Below are 20,205 nucleotides of genomic sequence, written 5' to 3' on the forward strand. Positions count from 1 at the left end.
GAATGCGAAGATCAGTGGGTGTTTCAGTAGCTGAAAACACCGTTCGCACAAGCCGACACAACGGACAACTCCTTTGTTTAAAATTTAAGCAATGTTTCTATCTTAAAAACCGTAAACGAAATCGATGATAGGAGGTTTTGATTCAATTCTCGAGGACAACGAGATTGCCAGAGAAGAAGAAAGTTTTTTTTTTTTAAATTTAATTTGCTTACCTTGAGGAAAAGGTGCTATCGGGTGCCATCACTCCAGCTGTCCCGGTGATCGTCGAAGGTTGTTGGGTTTATTATTTAATCTCGAATATAGTTTTCTATCAACCTTTACTTTATTAAACTATTTCGATACAAATTGAGTGACTTGCTAACTGAATTGATATCGCAATGAAGACTTAAAATTTTACTTTATTTAATCGCGACTCTCTTTTCTTTATCGAAAAACTAAAGACCCCGAAACGCAAAATACTTATACAAATTTCTAGACGCAAAGAATAATGAGCCGTAGTAACAAACGATCGCAAACTGATGAACGAATAATGCACGAATAATGAGCTAATAATGCACTGAATAAAGAACTGATTATGAACTGAATAAAAAATGAACCGATTATGAACTGGTAATGATCTGAATAAAAATCAACCGATTATGAACACCGCGCTACGTTGCATCGCTTATTTATAATGCCATCCCCCACGAGGTGGTGGTCCGCTGGGGGTACGCTTCCGTGGGAATCGGGATGTTGCAGTTTGGGCTTCTTAGAATCGTACGTGACAAAATGTAAATACCATATTTCGACTTAGTTTTTATCAGTCTTGTGTTTCCGCTGAGCTAGCGTCTAGGAGATTTGAGGCATTCCACGCTGATCTAGTCCGTTTCGCGAGAAACTTCCACGTGCTGTACCGTGGGAATTACCGGTGTTTCTTTGGCGCGTGGAAGGGCTGGTGGCTGCAGCATCATTATTATTTTAAAGTTTGCTCGGGCAACACGCGCAACTCCGCTGCTCTCCCATAACAAAGACCTCCTCCTTCGAATTGTTTTGCGTAAGTTTGGATGTTTGCATATTAAGATTGTTTTGTGATTTTGATTGTTTTTCCCTTTTTTTTTGCTATTCCCTTAGGCTTCGGTGATCGACGTTCGAACCATGTTTGCTGAGTCGTTTCTATCAGAGGTTCCTTTCCAGACTTCCCTGGTACGTATTTAGTCTTATTTTTAGTTCGTTTGGTTCGTCCTGTTTCGTTTTATTTAAAATATACCGTGTTGTTTCCAGCCCAAGCGAAAGAGGGATTCCGAAGAGCCCATGGGCGACTCAGGGGAACCCATCAAGCGCATGCGGCCTTGTGATGGACCACGAGTGTCGGGGAGTTTGGAGGAACTGTTTTACATTGGTGCCGAGGCTGTGTCGAAATTGGGTTTTGACGATTTAGTTACTTTCGACGAGAGTTTCTTTGATGCGGAGACCGTCATATTGGAGAGGGAACCCCCTCTGGTTGAAATCGTCGATACCGAGCGTTGCGTGAAAGTTCGTTTTGCGAATGAAATTCCCGAAGAGGTTTTGGAGGCGCATCTTCGTCACCATGCTTCTGGGAGAAAGGGAATTTCCCCTGTTGTGCGCTATTGGTGTATGTGTGAGTTCAGCGAACTTTATCCCGGAGCTCCTTGCTTCGATTTTGATTTATTGTAGACCTGCCTCAATTTTGTTGGTTCGCTGTTTTGATGTTCCTTATTATTATTAATTTTGTGTTCAATATGTGTATATATATATATATATATTTTTTAGTCTGATAGTGTTAGGTTATCTATTTTACATTTGTTAATTTTTTTAATTTTATATTTCCCCCCTTTTATTTAAATATATATATATATATTTTTACATTTGTAGTTGCCCATAAAATTTATTAAAGAAAAGTGTTAACAATGTGTTTTGATGATTTGTTTCTCGCGCCTGACTTCCATTAATCCCTAATATTCCTGTCGCCATGACGCGTGTAAATCCAACATGGCCGCTCATAAATGTCATCAGTAAAGTTTTTAGTGACGGGTCTTTAGTTTTGTTTGATATCGAAGTAATTTTCGTCTGTCGCTCGTTTTTCCTTATTCTACCGCAATTAGAACATTTATTTATTAATATTATTTTAAAGCGACAATAGTATAACTCGTGTGAATATACGTATATATATATGTTTATGTTGTGTGTCACTTCAGTATAGCTAATGTTTTGTAATTCTTTGATTGCATTATTTATTGTTTCGAGTAGTTTATTTCATAGAGTATTCGATAATATAAAACATATGCACTCACACATACATATATATATATATATATATATACGTATTTATATGCATATCTCTCTTGCCCATATAGTGTTCATACGAAATGAAATGTTAATTATTTATTTTATATTAATTTCTTTTAATAAGATAGAACACACACACACGCACGCGTATATATGTATATATTTCTGGCAAAGTGATTTTCATTCAGATTCTTTAGTGATATAGTGTTGTGTATTTGAGGTTATGTGTCAATCATTTGATTTCATATATACATATATATCTTGTAGTGTGACAACATAGTATTGAAGGTTTTGTTTCTAGATTATTGTGCGTTTAGTGTGTGTTTACATATTTGTGTTTGATGATAGAATTTCTGTATGCAATTACTCAGGTCGTTGCGATGTTAATTATTTTGAGCGTTTGGGTTATCGACAAGTTGTCGCTTAGTCCCAAGTGTTGCGTTGTGTGTTCTATTTCTTTTGTAGATTATTAATAGTAGTTTTAGTTTAGAAAAATGAATTATTTATATGTTTATATAGAGACATGCATGTTTCATAATGTAATTCTTATATTATAATGCTCTACCGGCATCTAGGCTAGTTTTAAGTATGTATTTTAGATTGTAAAAATCACATAGATTAGTAGTAGTTTAGAATATAGATTTTTATAAGTTTGTGTAGAGACATGCATGTTTCGTAATGTAATTCTTATTTTATAACTCTTTACCGGAGCGTAGCCTGTATCTTAGATTGTCGATTCGAGCGTACATTAATAGTAGTTTAGTTTAGAATATAATATATATATATAGACATGCATGTTTCGTAATGTAGTTCATATTTTATAATTCTTTACCGGAACGTAGGCTAGTTTCAAATATGTATCTGTTTAATAGAATGCGCACACATATATATATGTTTCTGACAATGTAACTTTTATTTCTTTAATAATACAATATTGTATGTATTAGTTTTTAACTTTGTATATACTTATATTTCATAAATTGATAATATTGTATTTGTTGCATAGTATTATAAGCGCTAACTCTAATATATACTAATTATTACGTGCCTAGCATATATGTTTATACTTATATGTAACTCTTCAAGTTGATTGATTAAAATATACTTATATATATACTCGTATTTCTGGCGTTTTCAATTATTTCCCTTTCTGCAGTTATTCTTATTTCCTGATTTATTTATTTGGTTCGTAACTCGTTCAATCCGTCAGCTGGTTTTATTTATTTTATTTTATTTTATACTGATTGGATTTATTAGTCGCCCCTCACTTTGTTAATCCTTCCTTTAGTTTCGTGGTGCCGTGTGTTCGTTTGTGTATTCAAATCTTTATTCGCGCGTTTTGTATAGAATAGTTTTCTTGTTCTCGTTACGGCGCGTGCGGAGCGCGGGACGTGACACCCCCGCCCTTGGAGTTCAAATTTCCAAAGGAAATTTGACTGATGGTGTCTCTGAGTTCGCTCAAGGCGGATGTAGATGGCGTTGGTTGTTGAGTGACTACTGGTGTTATCGATATTCCTCTAGGTTGTGCCGTTTGATCATCGATATTTCGTTTTCCTTTGAGGTATAGTAGCAGGTGGGTAACTGAGCCGCATATTGCTCCTAATAGGGCGATTCCACATCCGTAAGTTTCACGTAACTGGTATCCGTGTATGGCTATATCTATTATCGTCTTGATTAATTTAAATATTACAAGTATTCCAAATATTGCTGCACTGACAGTTCCAAATTCCATAAAACCATTCCATAAGCTTGATACGGTATTTTTTGCTATTGTTGTTAATGTGTTTTCGTCCATTATTCCCAGAATGTTTACTGTTCCAGGGACGATTGTTTTTCCTGTTGCTCCTCTGGCCAATGTGTTCAAAACTGCAGATTTTTCTGCCGGGAACATGACGTGGTCCCGAAGTGCGTCGAGGTCCTTTTGGGTGTATATTCCGCTCGTGGCCAACGACGATGGTGCTGAATATTGCCACGTTTGACGTACGTCCGGGCGGAGTTCCTGTGGTGCAATTGTTTCCATGGGTTTTGGTACGAATTTGTGCCAGAGTCCGTCGATATTGTATAGTGTAGGTAGTACCGCGCTACATTCTCTGTGGTTTCCGTGTTGCGTTAGAATGTGTGTTTTTGGCGTTAAAAATGCGGTGCGATTCCCTTGCCAAACAGGTAGTTCCGAATAGCATTCTGTTGTATGTCGTACTTTTACTTGTACCGGAATGCATTTGACTATGTGGACTGCTTCTCCTGCGATCAGAGCCATGTGTCCTGGGGTTTTGGTTATGGTGTATGCAAATTCATCGGGCAGTAAGATTGCTAAGCTTAAAGCATTTTCTATTAGTTTCTTTTGCGTGGTACATCTTTGTGTCAGTATATCATGGTATAATGTCGTCATTTGTCGTTTAATATGTTTCTCTACGTAAATGAATTTTGAGTTGACGTATGCGAATATGTCCAAGTTTTCGACTGCTGTCTTTCTTTTGGAGACGAACGTATTTCCTCTTGTTGTTTCTAATAGGAACAATTTGGGGTGTTCGGTGGATAGTAGGGTATATCCACACAGTGGCTGTTCTCCGGTTTTAGTCAGTGCAAATGTTACTTCCTGCGTTGTTAGCGCGTAAACTGGTTGTGCTGATTCTCTGTTGGTTTTTATTTCCTGGATCCTTGTAGCAATTCCTTCATATAGTACATCGTACTGATCAAATTTGCATGGTGAGGGTGGTTGTGGTTGCCAATAAGTGTATCCGTTTTCAGCGTCTAGACAGTTTCCTTCGCTAAAGGTACATACCGTTCCTGATTTCAGTAGAATTTTGTTCGCCTCGATCCGTACTGGCACGACTGCTGATTTTAAACTTATCCTCACTGTTGCTTGTACAATGACCTTTTCCCAGCTCCCATATGGGTCTACATACTGTGTTCCCTGGCAGCTGCCGTCGTCTGTTAGCTTGCCGGCTAGGACAAGCGACCTTGTTTCTGTCGCATTATCCTTTAGACCAACTATAAGGTTTTGTGGTCCGAGTGAAAACGTGCCGTCTTGGTGCATCCTTGTACATTGTTGGGCGGTTGTTTCATGGAGGTATTCGGCGAATCCGTTATGCACTGCCGACGTGTGAGAGTGCATGCCGCAGTAATATACAATTCGAGTTATTTGCACTTTGCATTGCCTTACGTTGGTAAATTCAAATTCTGAGAGTTGAAGTAATTGTATATAAATATCTTGGGTTTCAGTCAATGTAGGCTGTATGCTGCAATCCCCGATGGAGTTTAGAGAGATAGTGGTAACATTGAGGTGGTTGCCATTGCAGTCATATCCTACCAGGCCGTATGTTATTTTGATGAGGGTGAGTATGATGACTAGGTGGTTCATCTTCCTATCAACAATTTATTAAATTGTTTCTTACTCTCGGGTTTATTAGAAATAAGAATAACCTTTTATTATTATTATTATTTTATATATATAAAAAGTTTATATTTATATATTTTTTTCCTCTCCCCCTTTTTTCTTTTTTTATTACAATTATAGCTTGTCTTTGAATATATATATATGTGCGTGTAATGGTAAATATAACGACTTATTTTACGAGTCACTTGGATTATCAATAGATATTGCCTACTTTACAACATGCGTGTATATATATATTGGTAAACATTAAGTGAAAGTTATGTGCATAGTTATAAATGTCATTTGTTTACAGGTGGATAGCATCAGTGTTTGGTCTTGTGCGTAGCATACAAGTACTTCATAGTTCTACGGCGCGGATCACTGTTCCTTGAACTAAAAAGTTTCTTTCAAGGTGAGTTAGATTAGCGTAAATGATCATGCATTGGAGGCATGATATAGCGGGTTGTATGTCCGCTAGGTTTATATCACACATGCGACAGTATGATATTCGTGTTCTTGCAGGTACTCCGCATATGAAATGAGTGGGTGGGTCGTCACATAGGTCCTGGTCGTCTGGATCTAAGTTATCGAAACAGTCTTGACAAAGATGACCGTTATCTAAATGGTAGACGGAACGTATCAACCGAACACAGAGGCAAGACTGGACATCCTCCGTCGCTTCCAGATCGAATGCGGGTACAAGTCCGTCTGAGTCCTCTATGTTAGGGTTGATGAACTCGCCACCTGTTCTGTACATACATATGAGAACAGTTAATATATATATTTTATAAATTTTATAAGCTTTGTTCGGACCTATCCTGTATGTGTATAATATAATATGTTATGGTTATGTTAGTTGTTATTTATTATATATTTTTTCCTTAACTCTCTCCCCTCTTTCTTTTTTTTTCTCTTTTTTTTTATATTTTTTTTTTGTGTTCAGTACCTAGCATTGCAATTATAATGCTGTATTGCATTGTATTGGCTATTATATGTATTGGGGTGCGTATGTGTGGAGTGCGCGTGACGAGTTTTCAACATGGTCGCTTGCGTGTATCGTTTGTTTAATGTCGACAATAGCGTGTTGTTGAAATAGATTTATTTTATAGTGTTTCTGTAATATTGTTTTGTGTTTCGTGATATTGTGTGTGTCAATACCGTGTGTTACTTAAATGTGATAGCATGGATTGTGTTGTTACCGAATTTCAATAGTCATTGTTTTGATTATACACGACTTGCATTTATATATAATTCTTGTTTAATTTAGTTAATGTTTTTTGTGTATTGTGTTACCAGATATTTTGTATAGCGTAACTTTATTCTTTTGCACCGAGTTCGGTCATGTTGTTAATATTTAGTTAGTCTATGTTGATTAATTTCTAACCTATTCCTGTGTTTATTAACCTTTCTTATTTTCCTATTAATTTATTATTGCATGTAATTGCTATTTGCTATTATTTTGTGTATGATATGAGTTAGTTCCCTTATTAGTGATTAAAATCTACTTGTTAGATTAACATTGTCTTTAATTCTTCAGGTTCTACTCTTTCGATGCCCCATCACTTACCTAGAGCATTCCCACAACATCATCTGATTCTTGGATATGTCTTAAATACTTACTACGGTTGTCTTCAATCGTCTTATATCTGTGGCCATAAAGGTACTGCTTAGTTTATTTAATTTAATATGTGTATAGTGCATTGTGCATGCGACCGCTATTGTGCATTACAAAATTCGCTTCTACATGTTAGATATAATAATATAACAATACTACGTAGATTAATACATAATAAAATATCCTTTTACTTTCAATTAATCTATCTTAATTATTTTCTAACCACTTTCTACACTTATCAGCTACTTTATTTCTTCTTGTTAATCTGCAAAATTCATGTATGTACACTTCCTTGTATGGTGATTAATTGTTCGCGAGGTGAGTTGCACTTTCACTGTTCTAATTATTCGTTGAACTAACACGTTTTACATTCAAACAGTAATTGGAGCACTCGTAATAAACTTCTTTTCTTTTCAGGTTTCCGCTATCTGTGTTGTTCGACGAACAGCGCCATGCTTCCACAGTATTGTTACAACGTTTAGTAATGTTGTATTTTGCATTAAGGCAATTGAAGTTAATTTGTTCATTTATTTTCAGCTGGCTGTCGTACATGGTGTTCCGCAAACAGAGATCCATAACCTATTTTGCACGTAAACCTTTCGTGTGATGATTACTTGTTCACAAGGTAACTTTCACTTCCACTCTTTTAATTATTTATTGAATCAACACGTTGTATATTCAAACAATAATTGGAGTACACATAATAATTTTCTTTTTTTTTTCTTTTTAGGTTTTCGCTATCTGTATTATTCGACGAACAGTGTCACACCCCCTTTTGATTTATCCACAATATAGTTATAACACTTAGTAACCTCGTATTTTGCACTGAGACAATTGAAACTAATTTATTCACTTATTTTAGGTAGCTGTCATACATTATGTTCCACGAACAACGATCCATAACCTGTACTTGCACGTACACTTCCTTATTTGTTGATCACTTGTTCTTAAGGTAACTTTCACTTTTACTCATTTAGTTATTTATTAAATCAACATGTTTTATATTCGAACAATAATTAGAGTACACATAATAATTTTTCCTTTTCTTTTAGGTGTTCGATATCTGTATCGATGAACAGCACTACAACATACACTACTGCACTACGTTGCCCACTGAAATCACTCTACTCATTGTTTATTTCGGTTATGCGCTAGTTTTAGTTTGTTTAAGTGCACCGTTCGTGGAATCCCTTTTACTTCAATCTTGACGTTTTGGTTCTGCAAGATTTCTAGCACCTTGTATGGTCCAGTATATTGATCGGAGAATTTTCCTTTACTAGGTTCTTTTAGTAGATATATCGAATCTCCTGTTTTAAAATCTTGAGGGTTAATTCGCCGATCGTTAGTCTTAGTTTGGATTTTATCAAATTTTCTCTTGCCATTCGTTGTACAGTGTCAATTTTATTAAACAGATCTTCGAGATATTCTGCGCATGTTGGTTCCGTGTTCTCTTCGATTGTTACTTCACCAATAGGTTCTCTGGCTAGATGTCCGAAACTAATTTGTGCGGGGAGAGTTTCGTTCCTTTCCTTCATTTTAGTTTTTGTTTTGCGCCAAGACGCAAGTTTACTGACATCGATCCAATTATCCAATTGCTTGACAATAGTATTCAAAATACAAATTTTTGAAAGTGCCGCAGCCATATTAACCCAAAAATATTTTGTATATAGTATAGTGTGATACCATCTATATTTTCCTGGGGAAATCATAAGATCAGCACTACCTACTATGTTACCTACGTCAAATATTAGATGTAGTAACCAATAAAGTATTTTTAATCCAATTATAATCCAATGGCTAGCGTATTTATTCAAGTTTTTATATATATCTTCGACTGGTGATTCCCTATTTTCTCCCTTTTGATTTCTTCGAGCTCGTTGGACTTGTGTTTCTTCAGCTTGAAAATGTTTAGAATCCTTTTCCTTAGTTACCCCTTTTTCTTCTTTATTTACTTTATTCACAACACCTTTGTTTTCCTCTACCCTTTCAGGATGAATAGTTTCACTGGAAGTGCTTATTGTAATTAAATTATTATTTATTTGTAAGGAACGTTTAGGAATATTTTTGGTAGATTTGGAATTAGTCTTTGAATTTTTATTACAAACCTTTTTGCTTATAGATTCTGTTTTGGATTTATGGATAGTTATATTTTTATTCTCTATAGTGTGATCTTCCTTGCAATTTAATGATTTGGCTTTGAGTTCAATAAAGTTTCCTTCTGATGGTTTTATAGAGGTTTTTGAGTGAGATGCACTCGCTATCTCTTTTCCTATTATGGTTGAAACATTCACGAAATTCGTGGAGTCTTGCTTTTGTATCTTTGCCAAGTCGAACGTGGAGGGGCAATTTGCACTTCCCAGCGGGTACAATATCTCTGTGATGTTAGGCAGTGGATAAGCATTGCCTGTCGTCTCGTTGTTCAATTTCCTAGTTCCTGCTTCGTCTGAAAGTTCTTTGGCACTAATATTATTTATCTTGTTTGGTAACTCAGAAAATTTCTCACTCATGATCCTGTCTATGGCACCGTGCGTCCTCTTATTATTTAACGTGACATTATCCCTTATCACAGCAACGGAATGGTGTTTGCATTGAAAAGTTGATTGGTTGAAATGATCAGCATCTTTCTTTTGATCTAGATCTCTATCGAGGTATTTATTTATGCGTTTTTCTTCCCAAGTTATTGCTCTTGTTTCTTTCCTGACATTTTCTTCTATTCCCGGGTTGTTTAGATGTTTCCGCGACGGCGGTACAAATCTCCAGTTCTGGCGGTTGTTTACAGTATAAATACTATTGTATGGTGGATGAACGTTGTTTTGGTTATAATTATCCGAAGGTGTCGGATGTCGGTATCGAATTCTATTTTTCACTTGTTTTAATTCTCGCGTTGCTTTCACGGCTTGGCGGTACGCATCGTCCAAGGATTGGTATCCTGCTATCTTTACTCGTAAATACACCTCGTTTGGGAGCCCCTTAACGAAAGCTTCCCTCGTGTCTCGATCTATCCTATCTTGAAATACGGTGCCGTACTCGTACCTTTCCCCGTTCATTATCGCCAGCCTGAGATCTTTGACGCGTTCTACGTAGTCCAAAATATTTTCTCCCGGTCGTTGAAATATTGTAGCTAATTCCCCTTTATATTCGTTAACCGTTTTTCCCGGACCGAACATATCTTTTAATTTATTCCCGAAATCGTTTAAACTTATTATTTCTGTGTCTTCTATGGCGAGAAATGCGTGTCCGCGAAGTTTATTCGTTAATAATTTTACTAACTGAGATTCTTGATGCTTAGGAACCATGTTTCGTGCGCGTTCGCATGCTCTTAAAAATCGAAATACCGAGGGTCGATGTCCGTCGAACACTGGTACTGTCTCTATGGCATCTTTTAACTTAATTGATTGGGGATTAACTTCTATCGGTATTGTCGCTTGGGAAATTATCGGCGATGATACGGGTGTCTTGCTTTCCTTTTTTATTTTCAGTGAACGCACATCGTCTTGTAATTTATTCATTGTTGTACTCATGTCGCGAAAATTCGCATCCCATGCTTTAAGTTTTTCCGATAACATCAAGATCATGTTTTTGTCCAATGATTCTAATTTAGTTGACATTATTTCTTAGGTATATATTTTATTAATCGAGCGTGACAACTTTAATCTACTATGGAGCGTGTCGAATCGTTTAAACCAACTTTAATCCTCCGTGAATCGTATCCCACCGCTGCCACCAAAAATTTATATACTACTAATCTGTTACGTATCAATTTGTTTGTTTAAATCGATCAAATCTAAGGTTGAATTTTACTGAAAATTTTTTTTTTTTTTTTTTTTATAGTTGAGTTTGAGTTTTGAATTTAATCGGAAAGGAAATAAATTAAAATGATATTATTGTGTATTTAATTCCGATTTAGGTTATTAATTAATACGGTAGTTGCTGCCACCAGAAATAGTCCAAAGACTATTTCAAAATATTTTATTTTTTATTATTTTCCTTTGCGTTTAATGGGTAGCGTTAACTGACGCTTAATGCAACTGGTAAACGAATTTCACTTTTCGGCTAACCTGCTATGCGCAGGGATACTAGCGCGGGAGAGGATTAAAGCTGGGTACAATAAATATTTTTCCTCGTCGAACGGATTTTTACTTGAATGTGAAATGGGTTAGGTTATTATATATATATATTTGATTAGCTAGATATATATATTTTAGCGTTGCTGGATTAGATAGGAATGTGAGATTGTTTGTTGTTTGATATAAATTTATTTTTTCGTTTGACTTCCTCTTCTCTTTTAATTTCGCTGTTAAGACCGAAACTCAATTCATTTACCCCGATGGATTCTGTCGCCACGATTTTCTTGCCTTTTGAGTTTAGCTATCGAGGATAATTCTAACGATCCTCTCTGTGTGGGACTCGTGTGATTTCGCCAGCCTTGCCCAAAGACGGGTAATAATTTACCAACAGTGGGAGGAGGAAGGCGAAGATCGATGGGTGTTCTCGGTAATTGAAAACACCGTTTGCACGAGCCGACACAGCGAACGATCTTTTGGTTAATTTCCCGAAGGAGGGATTGTTTTGTTATATCTTTCTTATAATCGCATGCAAGAATGGCAAGAATATCGGTTAATAGCAATACCGGTATCGTTCTTGATTTTCAATTGACCCCGACGATATATTTATTAGTCCTTTCTGAGCGGGACTTGTGTGATTTCGCAAGCCTTGCCCAAAGATGGGTAATATTTTACCAACAATGGGAGGAGGAATGCGAAGATCAGTGGGTGTTTCAGTAGCTGAAAACACCGTTCGCACAAGCCGACACAACGGACAACTCCTTTGTTTAAAATTTAAGCAATGTTTCTATCTTAAAAACCGTAAACGAAATCGATGATAGGAGGTTTTGATTCAATTCTCGAGGACAACGAGATTGCCAGAGAAGAAGAAAGTTTTTTTTTTTAAATTTAATTTGCTTACCTTGAGGAAAAGGTGCTATCGGGTGCCATCACTCCAGCTGTCCCGGTGATCGTCGAAGGTTGTTGGGTTTATTATTTAATCTCGAATATAGTTTTCTATCAACCTTTACTTTATTAAACTATTTCGATACAAATTGAGTGACTTGCTAACTGAATTGATATCGCAATGAAGACTTAAAATTTTACTTTATTTAATCGCGACTCTCTTTTCTTTATCGAAAAAACTAAAGACCCCGAAACGCAAAATACTTATACAAATTTCTAGACGCAAAGAATAATGAGCCGTAGTAACAAACGATCGCAAACTGATGAACGAATAATGCACGAATAATGAGCTAATAATGCACTGAATAAAGAACTGATTATGAACTGAATAAAAAATGAACCGATTATGAACTGAATATCAACTGATTATGAACTGGTAATGATCTGAATAAAAATCAACCGATTATGAACTGGTAATGATCTGAATAAAAATCAACCGATTATGAACACCGCGCTATGTTGCATCGCTTATTTATAATGCCATCCCCCACGAGGTGGTGGTCCGCTGGGGGTACGCTTCCGTGGGAATCGGGATGTTGCAGTTTGGGCTTCTTAGAATCGTACGTGACAAAATGTAAATACCATATTTCGACTTAGTTTTTATCAGTCTTGTGTTTCCGCTGAGCTAGCGTCTAGGAGATTTGAGGCATTCCACGCTGATCTAGTCCGTTTCGCGAGAAACTTCCACGTGCTGTACCGTGGGAATTACCGGTGTTTCTTTGGCGCGTGGAAGGGCTGGTGGCTGCAGCATCATTATTATTTTAAAGTTTGCTCGGGCAACACGCGCAACTCCGCTGCTCTCCCATAACAAAGACCTCCTCCTTCGAATTGTTTTGCGTAAGTTTGGATGTTTGCATATTAAGATTGTTTTGTGTTTTTGATTGTTTTTCCCTTTTTTTGCCATTTCCTTAGGCTTCGGTGATCGACGTTCGAACCATGTTTGCTGAGTCGTTTCTATCAGAGGTTCCTTTCCAGACTTCCCTGGTACGTATTTAGTCTTATTTTTAGTTCGTTTGGTTCGTCCTGTTTCGTTTTATTTAAAATATACCGTGTTGTTTCCAGCCCAAGCGAAAGAGGGATTCCGAAGAGCCCATGGGCGACTCAGGGGAACCCATCAAGCGCATGCGGCCTTGTGATGGACCACGAGTGTCGGGGAGTTTGGAGGAACTGTTTTACATTGGTGCCGAGGCTGTGTCGAAATTGGGTTTTGACGATTTAGTCACTTTCGACGAGAGTTTCTTTGATGCGGAGACCGTCATATTGGAGAGGGAACCCCCTCTGGTTGAAATCGTCGATACCGAGCGTTGCGTGAAAGTTCGTTTTGCGAATGAAATTCCCGAAGAGGTTTTGGAGGCGCATCTTCGTCACCATGCTTCTGGGAGAAAGGGAATTTCCCCTGTTGTGCGCTATTGGTGTATGTGTGAGTTCAGCGAACTTTATCCCGGAGCTCCTTGCTTCGATTTTGATTTATTGTAGCTGCCTCAATTTTGTTGGTTCGCTGTTTTGATGTTCCTTATTATTATTAATTTTGTGTTCAATATGTGTATATATATATATATATATATATATTTTTTAGTCTGACAGTGTTAGGTTATCTATTTTACGTTTGTTAATTAATTTTTTTTATTTTATATTTCCCCCTTTTATTTAAATATATATATATATATATTTTTATATTTGTAGTTGCCCATAAAATTTATTAAAGAAAAGTGTTAACAATGTGTTTTGATGATTTGTTTCTCGCGCCTGACTTCCATTAATCCCTAATATTCCTGTCGCCATGACGCGTGTAAATCCAACATGGCCGCTCATAAATGTCATCAGTAAAGTTTTTAGTGACGGGTCTTTAGTTTTGTTTGATATCGAAGTAATTTTCGTCTGTCGCTCGTTTTTCCTTATTCTACCGCAATTAGAACATTTATTTATTAATATTATTTTAAAGCGACAATAGTATAACTCGTGTGAATATACGTATATATATATGTTTATGTTGTGTGTCACTTCAGTATAGCTAATGTTTTGTAATTCTTTGATTGCATTATTTATTGTTTCGAGTAGTTTATTTCATAGAGTATTCGATAATATAAAACATATGCACTCACACATACATATATATATATATATATATATATACGTATTTATATGCATATCTCTCTTGCCCATATAGTGTTCATACGAAATGAAATGTTAATTATTTATTTTATATTAATTTCTTTTAATAAGATAGAACACACACACACGCACGCGTATATATGTATATATTTCTGGCAAAGTGATTTTCATTCAGATTCTTTAGTGATATAGTGTTGTGTATTTGAGGTTATGTGTCAATCATTTGATTTCATATATACATATATATCTTGTAGTGTGACAACATAGTATTGAAGGTTTTGTTTCTAGATTATTGTGCGTTTAGTGTGTGTTTACATATTTGTGTTTGATGATAGAATTTCTGTATGCAATTACTCAGGTCGTTGCGATGTTAATTATTTTGAGCGTTTGGGTTATCGACAAGTTGTCGCTTAGTCCCAAGTGTTGCGTTGTGTGTTCTATTTCTTTTGTAGATTATTAATAGTAGTTTTAGTTTAGAAAAATGAATTATTTATATGTTTATATAGAGACATGCATGTTTCATAATGTAATTCTTATATTATAATGCTCTACCGGCATCTAGGCTAGTTTTAAGTATGTATTTTAGATTGTAAAAATCACATAGATTAGTAGTAGTTTAGAATATAGATTTTTATAAGTTTGTGTAGAGACATGCATGTTTCGTAATGTAATTCTTATTTTATAACTCTTTACCGGAGCGTAGCCTGTATCTTAGATTGTCGATTCGAGCGTACATTAATAGTAGTTTAGTTTAGAATATAATATATATATATAGACATGCATGTTTCGTAATGTAGTTCATATTTTATAATTCTTTACCGGAACGTAGGCTAGTTTCAAATATGTATCTGTTTAATAGAATGCGCACACATATATATATGTTTCTGACAATGTAACTTTTATTTCTTTAATAATACAATATTGTATGTATTAGTTTTTAACTTTGTATATACTTATATTTCATAAATTGATAATATTGTATTTGTTGCATAGTATTATAAGCGCTAACTATAATATATACTAATTATTACGTGCCTAGCATATATGTTTATACTTATATGTAACTCTTCAAGTTGATTGATTAAAATATACTTATATATATACTCGTATTTCTGGCGTTTTCAATTATTTCCCTTTCTGCAGTTATTCTTATTTCCTGATTTATTTATTTGGTTCGTAACTCGTTCAATCCGTCAGCTGGTTTTATTTATTTTATTTTATTTTATACTGATTGGATTTATTAGTCGCCCCTCACTTTGTTAATCCTTCCTTTAGTTTCGTGGTGCCGTGTGTTCGTTTGTGTATTCAAATCTTTATTCGCGCGTTTTGTATAGAATAGTTTTCTTGTTCTCGTTACGGCGCGTGCGGAGCGCGGGACGTGACACTCGCAAATCGCGAAGATTTCGAAAATTTTAGCGAAAAATAGCCGTCATTTCCTTCCCGTTGGAGATATTTCGACGTCTAAGCACTCGTTGAACTCCATTTCACAGTGCTAATGCAATGCACAACCATTTAAGCGTCGAAACAATCAAAATATCTCGCAAATCGCGAAGATTTCGAAAATTTTAGCGAAAAATAGCCGTCATTTCCTTCCCGTTGGAGATATTTCGACGTTTAAGCACTCGTTGAACTCCATTTCACAGTGCTAATGCAATGCACAACCATTTAAGCGTCGAAACAATCAAAATATCTCGCAAATCGCGAAGATTTCGAAAATTTTAGCGAAAAATAGCCGTCATTTCCTTCCCGTTGGAGATATTTCGACGTTTAAGCACTCGTTGAACTCCATTTCACAGTGCTAATGCAATGCACAACCATTTAAGCGTCGAAACAATCAAAATATCTCGCAAATCGCGAAGATTTCGAAAATTTTAGCGAAAAATAGCCGTCATTTCCTTCCCGTTGGAGATATTTCGACGTTTAAGCACTCGTTGAACTCCATTTCACAGTGCTAATGCAATGCACAACCATTTAAGCGTCGAAACAATCAAAATATCTCGCAAATCGCGAAGATTTCGAAAATTTTAGCGAAAAATAGCCGTCATTTCCTTCCCGTTGGAGATATTTCGACGTTTAAGCACTCGTTGAACTCCATTTCACAGTGCTAATGCAATGCACAGCCATTTAAGCGTCGAAACAATCAAAATATCTCGCAAATCGCGAAGATTTCGAAAATTTTAGCGAAAAATAGCCGTCATTTCCTTCCCGTTGGAGATATTTCGACGTTTAAGCACTCGTTGAACTCCATTTCACAGTGCTAATGCAATGCACAGCCATTTAAGCGTCGAAACAATCAAAATATCTCGCAAATCGCGAAGATTTCGAAAATTTTAGCGAAAAATAGCCGTCATTTCCTTCCCGTTGGAGATATTTCGACGTTTAAGCACTCGTTGAACTCCATTTCACAGTGCTAATGCAATGCACAACCATTTAAGCGTCGAAACAATCAAAATATCTCGCAAATCGCGAAGATTTCGAAAATTTTAGCGAAAAATAGCCGTCATTTCCTTCCCGTTGGAGATATTTCGACGTTTAAGCACTCGTTGAACTCCATTTCACAGTGCTAATGCAATGCACAACCATTTAAGCGTCGAAACAATCAAAATATCTCGCAAATCGCGAAGATTTCGAAAATTTTAGCGAAAAATAGCCGTCATTTCCTTCCCGTTGGAGATATTTCGACGTTTAAGCACTCGTTGAACTCCATTTCACAGTGCTAATGCAATGCACAACCATTTAAGCGTCGAAACAATCAAAATATCTCGCAAATCGCGAAGATTTCGAAAATTTTAGCGAAAAATAGCCGTCATTTCGTTCCCGTTGGAAATATTTCGACGTTTAAGCACTCGTTGAACTCCATTTCACAGTGCTAATGCAATGCACAGCCATTTAAGCGTCGAAACAATCAAAATATCTCGCAAATCGCGAAGATTTCGAAAATTTTAGCGAAAAATAGCCGTCATTTCCTTCCCGTTGGAGATATTTCGACGTTTAAGCACTCGTTGAACTCCATTTCACAGTGCTAATGCAATGCACAGCCATTTAAGCGTCGAAACAATCAAAATATCTCGCAAATCGCGAAGATTTCGAAAATTTTAGCGAAAAATAGCCGTCATTTCCTTCCCGTTGGAGATATTTCGACGTTTAAGCACTCGTTGAACTCCATTTCACAGTGCTAATGCAATGCACAACCATTTAAGCGTCGAAACAATCAAAATATCTCGCAAATCGCGAAGATTTCGAAAATTTTAGCGAAAAATAGCCGTCATTTCCTTCCCGTTGGAGATATTTCGACGTTTAAGCACGCGTTGAACTCCATTTCACAGTGCTAATGCAATGCACAACCATTTAAGCGTCGAAACAATCAAAATATCTCGCAAATCGCGAAGATTTCGAAAATTTTGACGAAAAATAGCCGTCATTTCCTTCCCGTTGGAGATATTTCGACGTTTAAGCACTCGTTGAACTCCATTTCACAGTGCTAATGCAATGCACAACCATTTAAGCGTCGAAACAATCAAAATATCTCGCAAATCGCGAAGATTTCGAAAATTTTAGCGAAAAATAGCCGTCATTTCCTTCCGTTGGAGATATTTCGACGTTTAAGCACTCGTTGAACTCCATTTCACAGTGCTAATGCAATGCACAACCATTTAAGCGTCGAAACAATCAAAATATCTCGCAAATCGCGAAGATTTCGAAAATTTTAGCGAAAAATAGCCGTCATTTCCTTCCCGTTGGAGATATTTCGACGTCTAAGCACTCGTTGAACTCCATTTCACAGTGCTAATGCAATGCACAACCATTTAAGCGTCGAAACAATCAAAATATCTCGCAAATCGCGAAGATTTCGAAAATTTTAGCGAAAAATAGCCGTCATTTCCTTCCCGTTGGAGATATTTCGACGTTTAAGCACTCGTTGAACTCCATTTCACAGTGCTAATGCAATGCACAACCATTTAAGCGTCGAAACAATCAAAATATCTCGCAAATCGCGAAGATTTCGAAAATTTTAGCGAAAAATAGCCGTCATTTCCTTCCCGTTGGAGATATTTCGACGTTTAAGCACTCGTTGAACTCCATTTCACAGTGCTAATGCAATGCACAACCATTTAAGCGTCGAAACAATCAAAATATCTCGCAAATCGCGAAGATTTCGAAAAATTTTAGCGAAAAATAGCCGTCATTTCCTTCCCGTTGGAGATATTTCGACGTTTAAGCACTCGTTGAACTCCATTTCACAGTGCTAATGCAATGCACAACCATTTAAGCGTCGAAACAATCAAAATATCTCGCAAATCGCGAAGATTTCGAAAATTTTAGCGAAAAATAGCCGTCATTTCCTTCCCGTTGGAGATATTTCGACGTTTAAGCACTCGTTGAACTCCATTTCACAGTGCTAATGCAATGCACAACCATTTAAGCGTCGAAACAATCAAAATATCTCGCAAATCGCGAAGATTTCGAAAATTTTAGCGAAAAATAGCCGTCCATTTCCTTCCCGTTGGAGATATTTCGACGTTTAAGCACTCGTTGAACTCCATTTCACAGTGCTAATGCAATGCACAACCATTTAAGCGTCGAAACAATCAAAATATCTCGCAAATCGCGAAGATTTCGAAAATTTTGACGAAAAATAGCCGTCATTTCCTTCCCGTTGGAGATATTTCGACGTTTTAAGCACTCGTTGAACTCCATTTCACAGTGCTAATGCAATGCACAACCATTTAAGCGTCGAAACAATCAAAATATCTCGCAAATCGCGAAGATTTCGAAAATTTTAGCGAAAAATAGCCGTCATTTCCTTCCCGTTGGAGATATTTCGACGTTTAAGCACTCGTTGAACTCCATTTCACAGTGCTAATGCAATGCACAACCATTTAAGCGTCGAAACAATCAAAATATCTCGCAAATCGCGAAGATTTCGAAAATTTTAGCGAAAAATAGCCGTCATTTCCTTCCCGTTGGAGATATTTCGACGCTTAAGCACTCGTTGAACTCCATTTCACAGTGCTAATGCAATGCACAACCATTTAAGCGTCGAAACAATCAAAATATCTCGCAAATCGCGAAGATTTCGAAAATTTTAGCGATAAATAGCAGTCATTTCCTTCCCGTTGGAGATATTTCGACGTTTAAGCACTCGTTGAACTCCATTTCACAGTGCTAATGCAATGCACAACCATTTAAGCGTCGAAACAATCAAAATATCTCGCAAATCGCGAAGATTTCGAAAATTTTAGCGAAAAATAGCCGTCATTTCCTTCCCGTTGGAGATATTTCGACGCTTAAGCACTCGTTGAACTCCATTTCACAGTGCTAATGCAATGCACAACCATTTAAGCGTCGAAACAATCAAAATATCTCGCAAATCGCGAAGATTTCGAAAATTTTAGCGAAAAATAGCAGTCATTTCCTTCCCGTTGGAGATATTTCGACGTTTAAGCACTCGTTGAACTCCATTTCACAGTGCTAATGCAATGCACAACCATTTAAGCGTCGAAACAATCAAAATATCTCGCAAATCGCGAAGATTTCGAAAATTTTAGCGAAAAATAGCCGTCATTTCCTTCCCGTTGGAGATATTTCGACGTTTAAGCACTCGTTGAACTCCATTTCACAGTGCTAATGCAATGCACAACCATTTAAGCGTCGAAACAATCAAAATATCTCGCAAATCGCGAAGATTTCGAAAATTTTAGCGAAAAATAGCCGTCATTTCCTTCCCGTTGGAGATATTTCGACGTTTAAGCACTCGTTGAACTCCATTTCACAGTGCTAATGCAATGCACAACCATTTAAGCGTC

The 20,205-nt window shown here is 36.6% G+C and overlaps 3 long non-coding RNA genes across 4 annotated transcripts; all 3 read left to right on the forward strand.

Annotated features, from left to right (window-relative positions):
- The first annotated feature begins 672 nt into the window (after positions 1 to 672).
- Positions 673 to 1,285, forward strand: LOC126877391 (uncharacterized). The gene is made up of 3 exons (XR_007694978.1): positions 673 to 1,033; positions 1,111 to 1,182; positions 1,261 to 1,285. It is a non-coding gene; the product is annotated as an uncharacterized LOC126877391 (long non-coding RNA).
- A 1,601-nt stretch (positions 1,286 to 2,886) lies between these two features.
- On the forward strand, positions 2,887 to 15,287 carry LOC126877393 (uncharacterized). 2 transcript variants are annotated; one of them, XR_007694980.1, is made up of 2 exons: positions 2,887 to 3,082; positions 15,174 to 15,287. It is a non-coding gene; the product is annotated as an uncharacterized LOC126877393 (long non-coding RNA). The 2 variants fall into 2 exon arrangements; XR_007694981.1 differs by lacking the exon at positions 15,174 to 15,287 and adding an exon at positions 15,048 to 15,143.
- Positions 12,734 to 13,373, forward strand: LOC126877392 (uncharacterized). Its single transcript, XR_007694979.1, has 3 exons — positions 12,734 to 13,123; positions 13,199 to 13,270; positions 13,349 to 13,373. It is a non-coding gene; the product is annotated as an uncharacterized LOC126877392 (long non-coding RNA).
- Positions 15,288 to 20,205: the final 4,918 nt, after the last annotated feature.

This window comes from Bombus huntii, unplaced genomic scaffold (assembly GCF_024542735.1).
Source record: "Bombus huntii isolate Logan2020A unplaced genomic scaffold, iyBomHunt1.1 ctg00000158.1, whole genome shotgun sequence".
Classification (NCBI taxonomy): domain Eukaryota; kingdom Metazoa; phylum Arthropoda; class Insecta; order Hymenoptera; family Apidae; genus Bombus; species Bombus huntii.